The sequence below is a fragment of the Nelumbo lutea genome, chromosome 1 (assembly GCF_056320005.1).
Source record: "Nelumbo lutea isolate HS-2025 chromosome 1, American lotus-T2T, whole genome shotgun sequence".
Lineage (NCBI taxonomy): Eukaryota > Viridiplantae > Streptophyta > Magnoliopsida > Proteales > Nelumbonaceae > Nelumbo > Nelumbo lutea.
The window spans coordinates 80,398,340-80,421,018 of NC_142684.1; the positions used below are offsets into that span (position 1 = coordinate 80,398,340).

Consider the following 22,679-nt stretch of genomic DNA (forward strand, 5'->3'; position numbering starts at 1 on the left):
GTGTGGAAAGGGTGCATGGTCCCCTAACTTTTTTGTCTTCTCTTGCTTGTTTTCTCAATTAAACCATTAACAACCATTAAAGACGTGGGAAAAGACCATCATCCAACATAGATAAAGGATTAAGTGCAGGTTATTTGATGTTGAGATTAAGACTATGTTTGGTTGCAGTGTAAATTTATTTGCATTAATGAGTGTAAATGTAAAAAAATGCAAATTTTGTTTTGCATTAGTACAAGATCTCCCTCTGAAAAATTTTGCCAGTAACACACTCCCTTAAATCTCTCGGGCACTAGTCCTAATCCTTCATCATTGAAGCTCTTTGATTCAGGCCAAATGAGTAGTTTCTGCTCGTTTCATTGAAACCAATGATCGTTATAGATAATAATGATGATCTAGTAATATTGTTAATTAGATAATTAAGGGATACAAATATAAACAAACAAATTGAACACAAACCAGTATCGATGACACCTATTATTATGCCAGATTTGGAGGCAATTGGTTATATTGATAAATGGAATTAACTCCTAAACTTCCCATGAATGTGTGGTTTGGACACGAACTGTGCAACTTTCAAAGACAAAAATAACTAATTCATCCTCTGCAATATCATCAATTAATGGAGAGCTGTAAGTAGAGGTGTTTTAAGGATCCATTTTGACAGTCTATACTGTGGTAATTATCATCAGAGTTAAGAGAATATCGTCGGTGAAATGTATCAGCAGTTTGTTGAATCTCTGGACTCTGGAGACGTCAAGCCCTAGCCTTCGAAAGTATCAGGAAAATAGTAGTATTAATTAAAAAGCAAAAACCAAATATGTTTAAACATTTGAGCACAAAAGATTGAAAATTGTAAACAGAACTCAAAAAAAAAAAGAAACTGAAGTGGAAAAAAAAAAAGCAAACTAAACAGAACAGAGAGGAAAGAGAATTGACAAAACTCACAAAGCTTCTTCTATAGGTATAGCTTTGTCAGCTTTGAAATCTCAAACATCACCGCAGATCTGAACTATCAATCAGAAGCAAGATTCTAACTTTGTATCAGCTATGAAAAGGGGAAGCACATCTTCCAACATCACCGCAGAACCAACATTCATGATGAGATCTCCAATATTTCTCCTCTGCAAACTTAGCAAATAAACTTGGCCGGTAAGATTTGACCGCCATGTTCATGGGATTTATCCTCGACTGCAAATGTAGGGTTTCCAGGGTCAATAAAACCAAGCAAACCTGAAAAAAAAAGTAGAAAACAAAGAAAGATAAAAACTTATAAACAGAAAAAATGCTTAAGCTATCATCAAAACGAGACTCAAGAGAAAGGAATTATAGAAAAACAAAATAAAAATATGCAGGACTCACCTTTGGTTAAACTAGTTTTGGAGCTCTCCATCAAAATCAAATAGCAGAGAATGCAAGAGTTTGAAGAGGTTTTTTGGTTAGACCAGTTAAAAGATTAAAACCGTCGTATCATTTCGCAAAGACCGCCACTTTTAAAATTTTTTATTTTATTTAGGTTTTTCAAGAGAAAGACCGCCACTTCAACTCTCGTTATAGCGGCGGTCTTAAAAGGCCGCCATCTATAAACCGCCAGCTTTGATCATTTTCTTGTGGTGCTCAAAGGAATTTGATGTACAAACAGAACACAAACAATGAATGCTCAGATCCCTGCAAAAAAAAAATGCATGTTCCATTAGCACTAGTTTCATTTCTTTGAGTTCATGTATCTAAGAACCAATATATACAAAAGCAAGGTGAGAAACCTACAAGAAGGTGCCTTGATACTGTTAAGACAAACAAGGTTGTCTTTCAAACGAAATCTAGAAAAAGAAACACAAATGTCACATAAATATTACAAGCACCTAAGCATACTAGCAGGAAATAGAGAGAGAAAAAAGCTCGTGAATGCATGTAAAGAATTTCTGAAAACATACTTCTCTACCAAATCTGTCTTTTAATAACTGGAAACATGACTAAAGAGCATACTGTCATTCACATGTTTAAGTGATTGCTACAGCTATATTTTGTAATTTCTAGTGCCTACAAGAGGATGCTATTTGTAAGTCATTCATATCATCATCATCATCATCTACTAAGCCTTGTCCTAACTATATGGGGTTGAGCCGGTTGGCTAGATGAATCCTGTTCTGCTATTCTGTTCTGTTTAGGTTCATATCCCTTGTTAAATATGGGCATTTAATACTTTCTTGTTACTTCCATCCAAGTCCTTTTCAGTCAGCCCTAGCTCTTCTAGTCCCTTCAACTTTAATAGATCACTTTTTCTAACAGGTGCCATAGATGATCTTCTATGGTGCCATAGTGGCAACATTTAAGGAGAGGATTATCTTATATTACAGAATCCAATAACAAGATTCTTTTGCTGTTAGATATGACTATGCAATCCATGCAAGTAGAGGATAGCATCTTAACCTTATTCAGACCCATCATTCCTATTTCAAGTAATTTATCTGTATTAACAGACAAGCATCGCTTTTAAGTGTTCATAATTTCCAGCATATGACTTTGTAGCTCAAACTTCATATTTACATAATTTCTAGTGCTTTTTTATATAATTAGTTTTCTAAAAAAAATTGTAGTGGTTGTGGGATGTTTTTAGAATTAGTTTTCTACCTCATAACTTTGGCCATGGTTTTCCTTTCCAAGATCAGTGTTATAAAATTATGGTTTTTCTGGAAGCTGTTTCAAAAGAAATTAGAATTTTGTGTCCCAGTGGGATTTCCTATGAGATAGTGGGATGGGTCTTACCATATTTATTTGTAAAGACTAAAGACTAAGGACAGGGTTTGCAGCCTGACAACAGGCATGATATCCTCAAATTTTCCATGCCTTCTAAATCATAGTGTCCTACTTAAGGGGAATTTCCTTGGTAACAAAATTTGTCTGGAAGGCAGCAGCTGCATATAACTCATGATTAGCTCTTTTAGAATCAGTAAGGTGCTTTCTTTGATATCAGTGCACTTGATGCAGTAAATTCTTGTCACCTAGGTGATACCTTGATAACCATGATTCCAGTAAATTCTTGTTCCTATTGGACCACTAATAAGCATCTGCTCAATATCAGTACACTTGATGCAGAACAAATTGTTCCTACAACTTATCACTACTAATAAGAGAGAAAATTGCACTACTGCTTCAGACGTTTCCTCATCCCACATCATAATGCTAGACCAAGTCAAATGTGACCTACCTCAATAACCAAACTGCAAGAAGCCCTCTTTCTTCTTTCATCTAAATGAACTAAGCTAGTATTTACAATTATACTCCCAAATGAACCCAACATTATTTTAAGGCCCAAACTCTAAAGGCAGAATCATTCACTAACTCGGTGTAAATCAGATAGTTGAAGATAGAAAGTCAGGCACTGATGACCAAGTTTGAGGTCTAGCAAGTGAAAGGCCAAACCATGCTATTTTGCGAGCTGCATGATTAGCTTCTCGATGAGTGTACCGAACCAAGTAAGAAAGTTGTCTAAGATACTTCTGCATTCAGCCAGCAACAAACAGAGTCGCCACAGTGGTGTGGAGTCACCCACTAACAGGATTTACATAAACCTGTGCATCAATTTCCAGAATAACATCTGAGAACGCCATAGACTGTGCAAACACCAAATCCTCATAGAAAGCTCCTGTTTCCATCTCAATAACAGAATTGAGAAGTGATCAGAGTAGCTCTTGCAAATAAAAAGGACCCCACATGATCTCTGACTACCAACTGCCCCATTCATAGCACCCATAGCAGATCAACATTCACTTTTAATGAACCAAACATTTGAGGAAATTACTTTTAATTTATACATCAGACAAATGTCATTTGAATACCATAGTGTTCGTGCTCTACTCGGTACTGACCATATCATGGTTTGTGTAGTTGTTTTACTTAACCTAATCTGTGTAGCTCCAGCAGCAATACTCGTTATCTTAGCTAGTCATCAACATCCCATCTTAAATCTTAATCATAATCCACTAGTTTGTTTACTACCAGACCAGAATAGTATGTGGCAGTTCCAGAAGTATGTCGAGGGAGAATTTGGATTGGAAGGATACTAGTTTCATACGGCCACACACAATTAGAAAGCACATTATTAAACTAGACAAACACAAGCCAAATAGAGTTTCGATGCAAGGGCTTGCAGACACTTTGACAAACTTCTACACCAAATGAACATGACTGACCATAGTCAAGGAAAGAATATTGCCCACAAACTATTTTTTATCACAAATGACTACAGAAATAGTGAAGTTTGCAGAGGTAATAAATAAATTAAAACTCATGGACATTCTGCTTCAAAAATCATAATTTACATGCAGCAATTTCAGAGAAAACTTAAATCCAACAAAGCATAGTAACATTAGATGGGTGTTGTGGGTGCAGGCTGTGCAGCAATTGTCCACAAACTATTTTTGACAAATTGTTAATAAGAAATCAAATTTAAAGCAAAATTAACCAGAATTTACACTCGGAATATTTGAACTCTCATTCATTTACACTAGTGGAAATCCTTACACCCAAATTTAAAGCAAAAATGTCCAACCTAAATGCAAGGCATATGCTCCAATATCCTGAAACAAATCATTTGCTTAGTCAAGTTAGATAAGCATGAACATTTTTCAAATCAAATAAGCTAATTGTAGACCATTTTTCATAACTTACATGCTCGGTTAGTGTTAGTTGTAGAAGCCACACATACAAGAGAGGTAGCAGCGGCTTCAAGATCCAATTCTAAAACATAATAATGCACAACCAAAAACACATATTAGAAGCAAAAACATATAAATAAACATAAACATATAGGAAAGAGAACGACTGCTTCAAGATCCAATTTTTAACTTACTTTTTGTTGTTGGAGCTTCTAACCAGTCTTGCCCACAAACTAGAGGCTCCACTGATTTTGGAAGTAATGAAGTACGATACTAATCCACTATTCTACCCCCAGTACTAAATGTTCCCTCATATGATACAGTTGGTACTGATATTGCCAAAATATTGTGTGCCAATCTAGAGAGCTTCAGAAACTTCAGACCATCAACTCGCCAGAATCTTAAAATATCAAACTCTTCACCACTAGGAAATAGTTTTTCTTCAAGATAAAGATCCAACTCTGACTTTTGAGTCCCTAGACAACATTCCAAACGCTCTACAATCAACCACTAATCAAAACCACACAAAAAATCTAAAACACCACGTATCCTCAATGGTTGAGATGCAATACCTATCCTCTGTATCAAAACCCACATACTCTGAATATAGGTCATGCATTGCCTCTCTAACTCTTGTAACATGTCTCTCAGCAATCTCTCCGTAAATGAGATTGTAGTAATATGTTATAATCTCCATCTTGAACTTAGGATCAAGTATAACAGCAATCGCAAGCACCAAAGAACATTCATCCCAATATTTATCATATTTTTGCTTCATTTTATTTGCCATTGAACGAGCATACTCATGTTCACTATCTAGCCACTGAAGCAACAAAAGCTTGATTGTGCAAATATCAGGAAAAAATACATTTGAGGTTGGGGAAGTAGTACTTGAAAAGTTTTTTGTACAAATGTAAAAAACTTGCAAACAATCTCGTAACACTGCCCCCATCTCCCATTCCTCATCAGACGGTAGATACTTATAGTCACGGTCGAGCTCGGCTAGTCGAAAAATGCTTCCTTCAACTCTAAAGCTATGCCCTACATATCATATGTAGAGCTCCATTGCGTTGGACAATCAACAACCATCCCTCTCTTATGTTGTACTTTTGCTTGCTTCTTGCATTGTCAAATTTTTGCTTCTTATGGGGTTGTCAGTCTTGCATATTTAGCATTTTCTCGAATCTTATGCAACAATGCTAACATTTCTCTCAACCCATCTTGCACAATAAGGTTCAACATGTGAGCAGCACATCTCACATGAAATAGGTCACCATTCAATAGGAGCAAACCTTTAACACAGAGCCGGTTCCTAAGCTCCCTAACCATAACATCGTTGTTAGAGGCATTGTCAACTATTATAGAACATATTTTTTTGTCAATGTTCCAAGTCAACAACCTCTCCATAACAACTTCATATAGAGTGTTTTCATCATGGGGACACTCAATAGTCATAAATGCAATAACTTTCTTCTTCAGCTCCCACCCATCATCTATAAAATGTGATGTTAAACAACAATACCTCAAATTCTGTTCCGAAGTCCACATATCAGTAGTTAAGCTAATCCGGATACCAAATTATCAAAGTATTTGTACAACTTCTCCTTTTCATCCATGTAAATCTTCATGACATCATTCTTTATTGTATTTCTAAAAACAAACCTAAATGATGGCTAAAGATTATTGACAAATATTTGAAAAAATTCTTCTTCAACTATGGTAAATGGATGCCCATGCTTCATTATCATCTTCGCTAAGTCCATTCTACTCCTATCTTAGTCAAATTTAAACTCCACTTCAGCTTGTTGTTTACTAGTGCACATTTCCTTCATTTTAGGACATCTTGGTAGATGACTCAACAAGTGGCTTGTCCCTTTACTACTTCCACCCATATATTGTTTTCCACAATATATACAAATTGCTTTCTCCTCCCCAGAATCCAATCTTATTTTTTTGAAATGTTCCCAAGCTTTAGATCTAGTCCTCCTTCGACTAGAACTTGATGCCATAGATTCGACTAGAACTTGATGCCATAGATGTTTCATTGACATCTTCAGAATTGCTTGCATTTTCATTGCTAGGTTCGTTCATCCTTGATGCATAAAGACAAAAAACAACAAAAAGAATAAGATACATAATTGCAATAGCTAAATATTCAACTAAGAATATTGATCAAAAAAAAAATATTCAACTAAGAAGATGAAAATGAGAATGAAAACAAATATTCACAAAATTGTAACAGCACATTTCTAATAACCCCCTTCCCCCTCTGTCATTATACCAGTCAATGAAAAGTTCACTTCTGCTATAAACTAAAAGTGAACTTAGGCCCCATTTGGTTCACAGGAATAGGGGTCTGGAATCGGAATCGGAATGTGCTACTTGGATTCTAACTGTTTGGTTGGGTGGAATCAGAATCCCATTCCCATTCCTGCTGGAATGGCATTCCCCCATTTGAGGGAATGGCCATTCCATGCCCCTCCCTTGGGAATGAAATCCCATTCCTGATGATTTTAATTCCCATCCCCACTCTTGTCTGAACCAAAACAGATTATGGGAATGGACCATTCCAATTCTAATTCCGGAGGATTTCGATTTCAATTTCGATTCCGATTCCGATTGCAAATCAAACAGACCTTTGTTTTCAAAAAGTGGACAAAAATAATAGGACATTAATTCTTACAAATACAAAATAATATAAAATACAAATATATACAATACAAATACATACAAATATGTACAGTACAAATACGTACAAAAATAAAAAGGAGAATATGCCTCACTAAAATATCTCACTGAAAACTGAAATCCAACTCAGAAATTCTAACTTCATCGTATGCTTACAATAATTCAAAACCAAAAACACTTCCAAGTTCCAACTAAGAAATTTAATTATGTTAAAAAATCATTCATGGATCTCGAATTTAATAAAATTATTAATTCGTATTTCGTGAGGTAGAGTGGTAATGGAAAAAACTTTTGGTCACTTTTTGGGAGAGAAGGGTATGTTGGTTTTTGTTGCTTCAGAATCCAATCTAGATCAATCCGCTTTTCCCCGACCCAAATCCAGCAATTCTGTGGTTTCTTTTGGATTTATTGGATTCACACATACAATATAACGATATCTTTAGTCACTCACAGAGACCAAGCAAAGCAAAATCACTAGTTTTTTCTACACCACCATGGGCCATGACATGAGTACATGACCATGACCCACACAAGTGACAGTGACACCAGTCCGGCAATCCAATATAGAGAATAAAAGGACTACAAGATATACTAGAACTTACCTGGTTCGGAATTTTTGCCTGAGGTCTGTCAATGCAACAGGGGAGGCTTCTTTGGTTTCTGTCAGTTCGTCTTGGACGACGATGATGACTGAGCTTATGATAACGATGAGAATTCGAAACTACTGCCGACTTGAAATGGAGTGATAACCAGAAGGACCTTCATCGCTGTAACTCTACTAATGCACCGATGAGAAGATGAGGAGAAACGACGGCAGATAAGGATAGAGAGGGAGAGGGAGAAGAGAAAAGAACTAACAGGGGAGAAAAAAACGAACAAGTTTTTCAAAGCTATGAGCCTTCGAAGGTTGCTTTAAATTTCAGAGTCAGGCTTCGATTTCGGCTTTGAATCAAACTTGTAGGGTTTGGCGAGATATTGAGTTTTGGTTTTAGACCGACCCAAACCGATAATAATACGGATGGTTTTATTTTGGGTTGACCCAACCCAATAAGTATAATGGATTGTCTAAAACCGATTCGATAAGATTTGAATCGGTTTAGATCCATCCCATAACTGTCTAATTGACGGGCCCAAGTTCGCACGCTATATGGACTCCTGAACTACAAAAAATTTGGGTGGATATATATTTGTAATAAATAATTGTCAGCCATCAAACTATACTAGATAGACAAGGATGGGCAAACTTGATTCAAGAATTCAACAAAATAATGGGGAAAAACTACACCCAAAAACAAATGAAGAATCACTAGGATTTAATGAAGAATGAGTGGAAGATATTCTATAAACTATCAATTATACCGGTTCAGGTTGGGATCCAGTGAACATATTCACTAGGGATGACTTTTGTGATGACCATCTGAAGGTATGTAGGTTAATACAATAGTACTTGTAAGTTAATTAATTTGTTAGGTAGAACCTTATATAGATATGTCCTTGTGTGATAGACATATCATGATGCGACACAGTTTAGATACAAGGGTCTTTCCCATACAGCATATTTGGACATCATATTTGGTGGCGCGATTGCTCACGGTTATAATAGTTGGGCACCAATTGAGGGTGCAGTACCGGAGGTGGTACCGTTAACCCAACCGATTCTAGATGATGACCAAATGGATGAGGAATTATACCATGAGTTAAAGACACCCATTGATGCATTCGAAACAATGTAGGAGGTTGGAGCAGTCCCAACTAGCTCTCACACACATAGGGTTACCCCTAGAGACATAGAGGAGAGTAGCATCTCTACTAGGAGAAAGAAGACAACGCGTGTTACACGAATTAGCAAGAACTAGAAAGAATTGCTTTTGCATTTGAGGTAACAACTATGGAATGTTGCATAGTTGGCAAGGACAGGAGGTTAACATCTATGGAACATCGCATGAACCTCCTAAATGAGATCCCTGATATTGAAGAGGGGAGTCTTATATTCATGTTTACTAGCCTCCAGTTTATGAAGAGTGAATTCTATGACTTATTTATTGTGATCGAGTCTCCTACCTTATGATTAAAGATGATTAGAGAATTACACGAGCGTCCCGATGGAGTGTGAAACATGTTTGCACCAATCTGAGTTTTGTTTTTTGTTGCATAGACTTCAAAACTTAAGTACTCTTTGTTTTGATTGCACTGTGTTAGGATTATTATCAGTGGACTTGATTTACATTTTAATATTACTTAAGTGTGTTGTTTTTTTTTTTTTGCATTTATGCCTTCCATTCTATGATTATAAATTTTGTTTGTGTTTATTAAATTGCATGGTAATGTAAGAGATGGCTACTAAAAAGGAAATTGGATTAGAGACTAAGGTAGAATCGAATACCGAGTCGGGTTCTAATAGTAGCTTACCTTTCAACGGGGTGATGGACACCGATGAGGAGATGGAGTGCATTATGGAGGTTGCCTCTGTGGTGAGTTTTACTATAATACATGAATTCGCAAAGAATCCAAACACACCATGGACTGCACTGGAGCTGTGTACAAACAATCTCTCCTCGAAGGGCACGATGATAGATTGTCATATAGACAAGCATGTGTTTATACGACTATGCAATACATTGAAAGAATGAGGCCTCATTGCAAACAATCAAGATGTTTCAGGGGAGGAACAACTAGCCATTTTCCTTTATATTGTTGGACATAATGAGAGGAAGCTGATGATGCAAGAACATTCCAACATTCCGATGAGATGATTAGTCATTTTTTCAATGACATGTTGATAAAAATAGTAAAATTATCATTGTCAATAATATGCCCCATCCATACATCAACCAGAATCCAAAATACTAGCCATATTTCAAAGTAACATTCGCACACTATGAGCCCAATTTGAAACTACATTATAAATGGACACTGAAAGTTGTTAAGGTTTTTTTTTTTTTTTTTGTAGAACTTCATAGGGGCTATTAATGGGATACACATATCTCCATGGGTCCCTACACTGATAAGCAGACACCATATCGGCATAGAAAAGGGCATTGTACAAAAAATGTAATGGCCGCATGTGATTTCAACATGTGATTTATATTTGTCCTTGCTGGATGGGAGGGGACCACACATGACTACCGCATTGCAAAAGTCGTACATAATCTGAAATATAATTTTCCACATCTAGCACAGGGTATTCTTGCATACATTGCAATTTTTTCATGTATTATCTAAATTTGTGCAAAAAATAATATTCATGTCCCATACACATTCTCAGGTAATATTATGTTATTGATTCTACATAACCCAACATGACTAGCTATATAGCACCGTTCCATAATACACGATACCATTTTACCTAATTTTCGGAGGGGAGGGAGGACCTTCTACAAAAAGAAGAGTTCTTTAACAATGCCCATGCCTCATTGAGAAGTGTCATCGAATAGAGTTTCGGTGTGTTGAAGGCTTGATTCCCTATACTAAAGTGTACGCCATGCTATCCACTAAGAACACAACAACTGATAGTTGTGTGTTGTGGCTTGCATGGCAACACACAACTTTATCAGGGACAACTAAGACATAAACACCTTGTTTCATGAGTTTGAGAATGATGAAGAGTTTGAAATTCAATATCTGTCTTAAACAGATGAAGCAGATATTGATAAGATTGATTTTAGTAGTGTGGATCAACAACGAGAGGCGTAGGTACTTTTTGGAAGTTCTTTATTGTGGATTTTGTTTCAGACACCTTGTTTCTGAAAGTAGTTTGTAAAAATTACTCCTTAAAAATAATTTCTGAAAGTACTTTGTGAAAATTGATCATTAAAATATTTTTTATAAGTATTTATTATTATTATTATTATTATTAAGGTAAAATACAAAAACCTCCCTTATGAACAAGATGAAAAACGTTAAATCGATGTCAAAATACCTATTTTACCCCATCAAAACAAATTTCAAGCACGGCTGCCATTAAAACTTCCTTCAAGGTCGGTAATGCAAGGGCTCGAATGGAGGAGTAGAACATTTATGTCTATTACTACTCTTTGCAGAAGCAGACGTTGATGAAGATGTAGATGTAACGAAATTTGACAAAGGTGTAGCAAAAGCAAACCTGCTTGAATGGCTCCTCAGCTTATTTTTATCCTTCTCGTAACCCCTGCTACTCTCCAACCTCTGATTCCTGACTTGCAGAAATAATGGATCGATTTCTTTTTGTTTTTTTTATTGCATATGCAACAAAATTTTATTTTTTTTAATTCGCTCCGAAATCTGAACTGGTTTTGGGTGATGAATCAAAGGGGTTACGATAAATCTAAATTGATTTTGGTAGCTCTAAAATCTGTTAAATTTGTTAAACTAACCATCTCTTTGCTTCCTGTGGTACATGGCATCAAATATGCCTTCGGCGTGCATGATTTCCCAACAATAGGGATATTCGAAGGCGAGCTGAAACAATGTCCCGGTTTCATGTTCAGGAAGTCGATGGCTAATTTAACAAATTTAACAGATCTGGATTCTACAGGTGAATATTAGTTATGAAAATCAAGGAATCATCTTTCTATTTATTCTACTTTAGTCCAGTTCTCTTGGGGTTTTCGATCTGATACATCTTCTCAAATTCTATCCTTACTGTTTACATCTTCATCTACGTCTGCTACATCTTCGTCAAATTCCGTTACGTCTACATCTTCATCAACGTCTGCTTCCGCAAATAGTAGTAGACATAAACGTTACATTTGTTAAATTAGCCATCTGGTTTTGGGTCGATGAATCTGAACTGGTTTTGGGTCGCTTTGAAATTTGTTAAATTTGTTAAACTAGCCATCTGTTTGTTGTTTTCTTCCAATAGTACATGGCGTCGAATATGCCTTCAGCACGCACGATTTCCCAACGGGGATATTCGAAGGCGAGCTGAACCAACGCCCTGGTTTCATGTTCAGGAAGTCAATGGCTACTCTCCACTCAAGTCCTTGCTTTACCGACCTTGAAGGAAGCTTTAATGGTGGAGGGTTTTGCTAAAACTAAACTATACGGGAGGTTTTTGTATTTTACCCTTATTATTATTATTATCTATGTTGCATTAAATGTATGGGCCCATGTGGGCTTTCATGTGTCATGATGTGATTATGTGGTGAATTTTTACTAAAATTTATATTAATAATTATATGTAAAGCATTGTTTATATGTATAAGTGAAGTGAAGGTTAAAAGTATCGTTTATGTCAATATAAACACTTGTGGGGAAAATAACTCCACAAACATCCCCACCCAATAAATACTTAAAAATTACAATAAGTGATTTAGCAAATAGATCACCAAACATAGCCTAAAGACTTTAACTCATCTTAAAATGAAGAATAACCCTAAGCAACAAGTGAGTGAAGAAACTCTAGAAAGCCAAGCCACATCAAGTCTCTTTGGAAAATAAATACAGAAGTCAAAGTCAAAGCAAAAGTTGACAAACTCACAACGATCGAGTTGGATTCGTCTTAAAGAATGGCAAGATTCACAATCAGGCCTGGTAGATAAAGTGTGGAAGCAACTGTCTGGGTACAGATCCCCATGATAGTTAGGAATGATTGATGATATTCATATTTGTTTCCTAGCTAGTTATGCAGGTGAAGTTATACCAAACCAAGAAAAATTCCCATCAGAGGGCTAACTAGAGGGTTCCATGTCAGGAAAAAAAATAATAGTCAACCTAGAAGGTTTGTCTTATACTAAAACCCATCTAGCTTTGTTACTATTATGAACAACTTCCCTACCTCTGTATCAATTGTGGCTTAGTAAGCCATGCATGGTCCAACTGTAAACGAATAAATCTTAAGATAATGGTCTATAAAAAATTCTTAAAGGGTCATACAATAGATCACCCCAGAGACTGGCTTAAAGGGGAACGCAGGCCAGAGAAACCTTTCAACTTCCTAATCTATGTATTTTCAAAGTCCTAGTCGGAGCCATGCAGGATTAGACAGCAAATTCGGCTCAGACAAGGACAGTGAAGATAATTCAAGCTTACATAAATGGTGCCACATCGACAAGTCTAGAACTCCAAAGGCAAAAACGATGGACATCACTACTGCTTCATGACTACAACAAAACCACCACACGTTGAGTCACCTTAGCCTGGTTGTTAACACGTATCCTTCATGCTAGTAAGTCCTGGAACAAGTGGATAGAAAGTCCCACTGTTGCCACAAACATATACATTTAGTACTTAACCAAGTAAGGACACATTGGTGCCTTCAACACACCAACCAGAAAGCGTAAACATGTCATGTCACTCTAGCTTCACGTGGAGAAATAATCCAACAAATGCCCACGCTGTGTATGTAGTTCAAAATGAGGACGTGGTCATGCCGAATGCTTCCTTCTCATATCTAGCACCAATGGACAACCTATTTCAAATGGTGGGCATGTGCCAAGTGAACCCTGCGTACGTGGACACATCCAAACTTGGATTTCTCTTGAATAATACTTTCTACTCTTCACCAATCAAGTACTTCTTATCCTGACAATTTTCACTATTGTTTTTATTATATCATCAATTACACCCTCTATGTCTATGATCATCTCATGGAACATCAGAGGGGAAAAAAACCCCAAGAAAATTCAACACTTACAGCACATATGCACCAAATAACAACCAAATAGTCTCTTCCTATTCTTTGTGCATGAAACCAAACTCTCTTCTACAAAGTTCATTAACCTAGCCAAAAGACTCAAGTTTGGTCACCAAGCCCACTATGAAGCTAGCTGCAGGACTCTCAAGTCTCCAAGATGACTTCTCTGTTGTTGGAATCGCCATGTATCACTACAAGTCCTGTAAATGAATCCTCATTTCATACTAGCCCAAGTTAATAATAACTCCCTGCATCATCCATGGCTAATCTTGTTTTATTATGGCCATCCACAACAAATCCAAAAGGAAAACAATATTGTGGGTTCATATCAAAACCATCCTGCAACCGGTCCAGCTAATTGGGGACATGAATGGCCTCCTAGTAAAGGAATACCAACAAAATTTCCATCAATCTCACTCGAAATTATCCAAACATATGGCAGATTTTTTCTAGCATTTTCACCTAATTGATTTGGATTATGTAGCATGGGTTACACTTGGACAAATGGCCAATCAGGGAACTCCAAAAATTCTAGAGAGACTTGATAATCCACAACAAATTGGCTACAAATCTTTCCAGAATCAAGAGTCTGCCATCTTCCCATAATTCGTTCAAATTATGGGCCAATCAAACTAGTTACACAATCCTGTCAGATTCAAAAGAAATCACAGTTCCACTTATTTCCCTTTTGGACAGAACACTAGGATTGCAAAAATATTATATCCTCTGCACTGAATGTCCATGTCCAAGGCTCCCCCTACCACCAAATAAAAACCAAGTTAGCAATCAGCAAAGAAAAATTAAAACAGTGGAACACAAATACTTTTGGTATTATCCAATACCACTTAAACCATTTCTCAACCTCGCTCCTACTATCTGCCCAAAGAAGAAGAATTATGGAGGCTTAAATCATGGGAACTATGGCTTAAGAGTGGTGATGAGAATACAAAGTTATTCCACCACATAGCCAACAAGAACCACATGAAAAATGACATTTCTTGGATGAAAAACTCAAAGGGACAATGGATATCTTCAATAAGTCAAATTGCAACATTATTCAAGCAACACATGCTCTCAATAAGTGGTGCTCTAGAAACATACAACGCAAGTGTCCTAAACACCATTCATCTTCCTCGACTCAATGATGATTTGTTAAGCTCTTTGTTACAACCTCCCACCCTAAAAGAATTACAACAAATAATTCATCAAATGAGCCCACATAAAATACCCGGGTGGGATGGCTATACAACATTCTTTTATAAAAAATTTTGGAGCATAGTAAGCTCGAGTGTTTTTTGGATGGCCTCTTACTTTTTCCATTCAGAAAGCTTACCCAAGGAAATGAACAATACCAAATTGTTTTCATCCCCAAACACAAAGTTACAACTAGCCCTCAAATTACAAACCCATCAGCCTCTATACAATGTCATTTACAAAATCATTTCCAAATGGTTGGTATCAAGATTACAACTCATCCTTTATGAAACAATTTCTCTTCACCAGTCAGGCTTTCAAAGCAAATCATAGACATCTTCCTAGTCAGAGAAATTATCTACATGGTGATCACCCAAAAAAGAGGTAGGGGATATATTGCTCTAAAATTAGACATGTCCAAATCTTTTGATAGAATGGGATGGGCCTTCTTACATGATACACTACAAACCATGGGTTTCTCACCTAAATGGTGCTCTCTGATTCAACAATGCATTTCCTTTACAAATTACTCCATCAAAATAAGTAGTGAAGCATTTGAACATTTTAAACTCAATAGAAGAATGAGGCAAGGAGATTGTATATCACCATACCTATTCATTATAGGGATGGAAGTGCTCACTGGTCTTCTAAGCCATGCTTCCAATCAAGGCTCACTTAATGGAATGAAGATCAAGTCATGTGCAACGTTCAGCAAAAAAAAAAAAAACATGCCTAGGCACCACCAAATAATTATCTCTCATGCACTCTGAATAAAAAATTCACTACTCAAAACAAAATACCTAGGAGCCCGAACTCATCTCCGCAGGGGATGAAGTTCTTACAAGGGATAAATGTTGCAAATGGTTATCCTCACAAGGCACAACTTGCATCCTCTTTAACCACAAATATGAGGATGTAAATCATCTATTTTTCGCCTGCTCTTATTCATCAAGAGCATTTTGGTGTGCCATCCAAACTGGTTTAATACCTAAACTAGTCTCTGAATGTGCCCCTCACTAGGCCATAAACCAATGCTTTCGAAGATTATCAACTCTTCTATCCAAAGAGGAAGCTACACAATCCCTCCCTAGGTAGAATTTGTATTATTCTTTACCTCATCTAGGAAGCACAGAATAAAGCAGTTTACTAGGGGATTCACAAACCACAGTCACCCACTGGACATAGTAAAACAATATCATACATATTATTATTGATAACTCTGCAAATAGAGGAGTCTGCTAATGTGATCAACACCCCTTATAGTACCCATATAGAAACAACTCTTTATATTGATGGTTCTTATGATCACTCGTCAGGGCTTTCATCATCCAATGCTCCTCAACAGGTCCTCTCCAAGCCAAAGGCAAACCTTGCTAGGTTGTCAACAGCTATGACTCTGAGCTTCAAGCACTAACCGATGGATTGGAAGCAACTTCACAAAGAAATACCAAGAGACTACATATTATCTTAGACTCTTAGCAACTAGTGAACTTTTTGTTTAACAGTTTAATCCCTACCTACTGAACCAAGCAATTCCATAGAGACAGACTTAAGAAACTCTCTCCTTTTTGAATGTATAAACTTCCATCATAGAAATAGTAACAAAGCGGTCCACACTCTAGCTTATTTGGCATGTAAAGGCAAATGCATGTATTATACATCCCTACTACTAGGGGTGGCAAATGGGTGGGTTGGGTTGGGTTGGGTTGGGTAAGGGTTGAATACCAACTGACCCATCCTGACCCATCAACCCACCATGACCCATTATCGATGCTTGTTAAAGGGTCACAACCCACCCTAATCCTGACCCACCCATATTAACCCACTTGACCCATTCATGACCCTTGCCCACCCTTACCCATACTAACCCACCTACTGCATATAAATACATAAACGGGTCGGGTCAACCCGCATACCCTAAACAACAAATTTTGAGAGAATCAACTCTCCCAAGATTGTCAAGTGGTATAAATGGGTCAGATCGACCCATGTACCCAAAAATAATATTTTTGATGAAGCACCTCTAAATGATGCCATATGGTAGAAATGGGTCGTGTTTTCCCATAATACCCGAAAAATAACAACTTTTTAAGAGAAACAACTCTCCTGAGATTCCCACATAGTATAAACGAGATGGGTTGACCTGTATAGCTGAAATAACAGAAAATACCAGAAAATGCAGAAATTAATCAGAAAAAATTACAGAAAATTCAGAAAAAATGTAGAAAATTGCAAAAAATAAAATTCAAGAAATTGTAGAAAAATACCAGAAAATTGAAAATTTTGCAAAAAATACAAGAAAATTGCAGCAAAATTGCAAAAAAAATAACAGAGAATTGTAGAAAATGCAGGAAAATAGTAGAAAATAGCAGAAAATTATAGAAAAATAGCAGAAATTACAGAAAATATCAGGAAATAACAGAAATTGAAGAAAATACAAAAAAAAAAATTGCAGAAAAATACCACAAAATAGCAGAAATTTTCAGAAATTACAGAAACTTACAGAAAATGCAGAAAATACCAAAATTTGTAGAAAATTGCAGAAAAATAGCATAAATTGCAGTAAATACCAGTAAATTGCAGAAATGCAGGAAATACAAGAAAGTTGCAGAAAAATACCAGAAAATACTAGGAAGTTTCATAAAATAGCAGAAAATTACCAAAAATTTGCAGAAATGCAAGAAAAATGAAGAAAATATCAGAAAATTCCAGGAAATTGCAGAAAATACCAGAAAATAGCATAAAATTGCAAACAAATTACAGAAAATACCAGAAATTCATAAAATACCAAAAATAGAAAAAATTCACAAAAAATGCAAAAAATACCAGAAAATTGTAGACAAATAGCAGAGAATACCAGAATATTGAAAAAATTATGAGACAAATAGCAGAAAATGCCGAAAATACCAGAAAAATGCAGAAAACTGTAGAAAATGAAAAAAAAAAGTAGAAAATTATAGGAAAAAGTGTATAACTTTTGCAGAAAAAAAAATTTCAGAAAAAATGTATAACTTTCTGACATTTTGAACAAAATCTAGAAAAAAAACATGCAAACATACAATTTAGGTGTATGACAAAGAGAAAAAATACATATTTCATATTGTAAGTGTATGAGAAATAAGAGAAATAATACAAAAATAACATTCATTATATTTAGCCATGAGCAAAATTAAATACATACTTTGACCATGCCTATAGATGCTATATATTAGAGTTTGACATGGAACAATACTTTGTTCATGCCTATAATAGTTTGTTGCTAATTCAAGGATGCTCCTCTAGATGGAATAATAATTTGTTGCTTCAAGGAAACTGAAACATATGCTTAATCATTTTAGCTAAATATCACATGAATTTCTAGGCATACAAAATTCCAGATGGGTGAACTCTGCTTTCAACCAATAGATTACTGATTTGAGTTTTCGTTCTGTAAATACTGAGATGGTCATCGGATCCTACATTGCCGATATCTTTAGCACCAAGTTCAGAAAAGCTTTGCCTTATTATGATCAGTAACCTTGAACATTTATATATTTGCTACTAAAACCAAGTAAGCAATGTGGAACAGGAACACAGAGACAAGTTTCAGACAAAAAATATCCATTTTTGTCAACCAACTTACTTATTTTTCTATTTTACAAAAGCAAGTAATTAACATGTTCCTTAATTATAAACAAAATAAATAAAAGATTATGGCTTGTGCATTGTTTACCCCAATTTGTAATTTTCCTTCATTATGAATCAAGGCCAATTAGTACCACACAAGCAGGAAGCTGAATCAGGAAACTATGGGTTGGTCTAGTAGATTGGTGAAAATGTTCATTTTATTAAATAATACTTTCTGAATTAGTGACAGTATACTAGCAAAAACTCATGCCTTGCTATTTCTAACAAAAGAAAAACAAGAAAGTAAGTAATACACCTTATTTAATTAAAAAGAACATAGAGATTTTGAGGAAATATTTGGAATGTTTATTTTAGAAGCTAGATTGGGCATGATCAAGTCTTATCATGTCTGTGTTGGGTTAAAGTTATAAACCATAAGTATCAGAGTAGTTAAAAAGCTGAAGTTGTTGAAGTGCGGCATTTCTGGTGTATAATGTTAATGTTATTTTAATCAAAAGAGTGAGCTTGGAAGATTAGACACATTGTGAATTGTGATCAGGGATCATTAATGACAACTAAGGACTTTTCATAGCTATTTAGACACAAGACCTCTAACATAGTTTGGGGCCATATAACTTGCCATGTGTTCTAACCTGGGGTAAGCTACTACTCAGGTGTCCCACCCTCCTAGAATGGAGAGTGATAGGCTCAAAAATCAGCTAACTAGAATATGATTCCAAATGAATGTTTCTAGTATCAAATATTTAATTTGGATGACAGAGAGAAGTTCTACCAATATTCTTTAAAGTTCTGAAGATAATTCTTTATAAATGAGGTCATGTTTAAACTCAAACAGTCTGCTGAAACTTTGTTGTTCTATCCAATATTCTTTATTCATTGGAGACCATCCCATGGTGTTGATTGAAAACTTCTTTACCAAATTATATTATAATGAATAGAGCGCCAAATTTAAGGCTATAAATGATAATAATACAACTGTTATGAGCTTGGACTTATGCAGCATAGTAGAAGATGTGACCTCCATTGCTCCAATTTAATTAACAATCAGTCAATGCCGTGGACCTTAATTTAAATTTACAGAAATGATGTGGGGTTCAGTGCTGGATATTAGATAAGATTGTCATAAAACAGTGATCATGTTCAATGGGCATGGGCGCATGGCAGCCTTAGAATCTAAGTTCAGACAAGTCATCGTCAATCTTAAACAAAATCAAAGAAATGAAGTTATCATGAATGGGACGCTCACATCAACCCAACTTAATTAGAACCATCACCTCTAGACAAGATATAAGGAGAAGACAAGCGGCCATTAGATATTTGATAAAATAACAAGCTGAAGACAAACTTGCTGGGTCGATTTGCATTAAACTATATTGTAAATCTACAATGTTTAATAAATGTAGCTCCATTACAAGCACCAAGTTAAGGGAGACATTCATTGATCCAGTCCGGTAGCCTTGTAACCGTTTTGTTCTTTTCTCTGTTTTATCTTTTTCTTCCAACAGTCGTCCAACACAGAGAGATCCCCATGAGCCCATGACTCAACTTGCCATGAATCATCCCACCTAACCAATGGGGATCTTTTTGTGTCCACTGGAGAGTAAATATATGCTTTGGGCACTTTTTGCGCAAAATATATGCAATAGGGACAAGTTTCAGACATGTTTCATGTTAACTTTTTGATTGAACAATATGACTATGGGAGGAAGATAATCAATGAAGGTTGAGCAATGTCAAAAGATTTACCTATCCAAAACTCTGATGTACACGCGACTTGAGATTTGAGAACTCTGAGAAACAATAGCGTTGAAGCTAAGAGGACAAACTTGTTTCAATGGCAGAGAGGACAATCTTGCTTCAATGGTGGAGAAATTGCTTCAATGGCGGAACAAATAACTGCAAATGGATTGAAACCCTAACACCTTTCGATCTTGCACTTGATCTAATGACTAGTGGAACAAAGAGCAAAGATCTGAAACTTAAATAATGGATTAATCCTCAATGGTGGAAGTTCGTTCGACTGAGAACTGAGAAAAACCCAGAGATCTTTGTTCCACAGTTCAACTCTTGCAGCAACTCTCTCTTGACCCTCTCCTCTTACGGTCTTACCCTCTCTCAACCCTCTCCTTACCCAAGTGACCCTAACCCCTTTTGACTCGATGGGTACCCTCGACCCTCTTTTCCTTGACCCTAATGGGTTATATAACCCACTGGTGAAATAGGTGGGTATGGGTGGGTTTTGAAGCGGATGGATTGGGTGGGTCAAAAAGGGCAGGGTCAACATTGCCACCCCTGCCTACTACTCTACCACATGTACGGTTTATAGCTGATCAATGAAGTTGTTTTCTTCAGAAAAAAAAAAAACACTATAGCAAGAGACTGATGCTGTAGTTTGAATCTAGATTTCGTACTTGCCAGACTCTACTCACAATACACTATAGCAACAAATCTCACCTATGACCAAATCAATAACAACATACAAGTATGCAATGTATAGGGATAGAGTCTTGTGGGCAGAAAATTCATAGTCCTATGTTTCACCCTTGCTAAGAAACCTACATGGTCACTTCATGTTAGATATCAATTATGTATGAATAAGCAGAGGAGAAGAAGGGAAATGCATGTATTGTATAACCCTACTACTCTACCACATGTACGGTTTATAGCTAATCAATGAAGTTGTTTTCTTCTTTTTGTAAAAGAAAAAAAAAAAAAAAACTATAGCAAGAGATTGATACTCTAGTTTGAATCCAGATTTCCTACTTGCTAGATTCTACTCACAATACACTATAGCAACAAATCTCACCTACGACCACATCAATAACAACATACAAGTATGCAATGTATAGGGATAGAGTCTTGTGGGCAGAAAATCCACAGTCCTATGTTTCACCCTTGCTAAGAAACCTACATGGTCACTTCATGTTAGATATCAATTATGTATGAATAAGTAGAAGAGAAGAAAGCAAACATGAATAAAGTGGAGCGAGAAATGGTGGTCATACTGACGTGAGGCCAAATAAAGATATATACCTGAAAAGGATAGATCAAAGTAGTCTAAGTAGAGATGATGTAACTAATGCTAATTATTCAGGGCATCTTCACATGGCCTCAACCTAACCCAGATTGAGAAGAAGATGGGATTGAGTGAATTGGGTTCCCAATTGAGTCTGGTTTATTATGCACTTCTGGTTGGCATACAAATATGGTACCTGTTGCTGCTTTGAATAGGCCAAGGGCAACAATATAAATTCACTTCCATTAGTCAAGGGCTTGCTGATGTGTCTGAGGGATGATAGAGCCTACAGCCTATAAATTTGACCTGCAAAGGGGGGAAACACGTCAAAGGGAGGATGAAGCGTAAGTATGATAGCTCAGACAAGGTCATCAAGAAGCTAGAGAGCTCAAAGCAATAAATGCTAAGATGTCTTACCTCATTGTGACGCCATTTATTTATAACTGAATTCGCCTGGAGTTAGTTACGAGTGGACGACCAGGATGCAATTTGCCTTGTGTCACACATCGCTATCCTAGTTTTGCCACGTAAGCCCATGCCATTGGGCCTGCCATGTATGCCTACATCAGTACCCTTTTACGCAGAGATGAATATTGCATGCCATGAAGATACATTTTGTAAATTGCAACATGACTCCCTAATCCTATGGGGAATAGGAGGAATGCAATGGAACGAGAACTTCGGATCCTTTGATGCATGTTGAACCGCTTGGAATGAATATTGTCAGTGATCCAGTTTCATTAGTTGACAAAATGCATGCCTATGTCTGTGGGAAGAAGTTCTGCATGCCATGAACATCTAGTTGCATCAGTACAAACCTTGTATTTTATATGTATTTATATTCCTTCCAAACTGAGAGAATGAGTACAAATACAAATATGTAGAG

The 22,679-nt window shown here is 36.3% G+C and overlaps 1 pseudogene across 1 annotated transcript; it reads right to left on the bottom strand.

Annotated features, from left to right (window-relative positions):
• Window positions 1-444: 444 nt before the first annotated feature.
• LOC148875648 (zinc finger BED domain-containing protein RICESLEEPER 2-like) lies at window positions 445-8,085 on the bottom strand (annotated as a pseudogene). Its single transcript, XR_016109448.1, has 8 exons — window positions 7,946-8,085; window positions 4,850-6,747; window positions 4,669-4,737; window positions 4,550-4,577; window positions 1,765-1,817; window positions 1,360-1,665; window positions 946-1,230; window positions 445-765 (listed from the first exon to the last, which is right to left on the bottom strand). The product of XR_016109448.1 is annotated as a zinc finger BED domain-containing protein RICESLEEPER 2-like (transcript).
• Window positions 8,086-22,679: the final 14,594 nt, after the last annotated feature.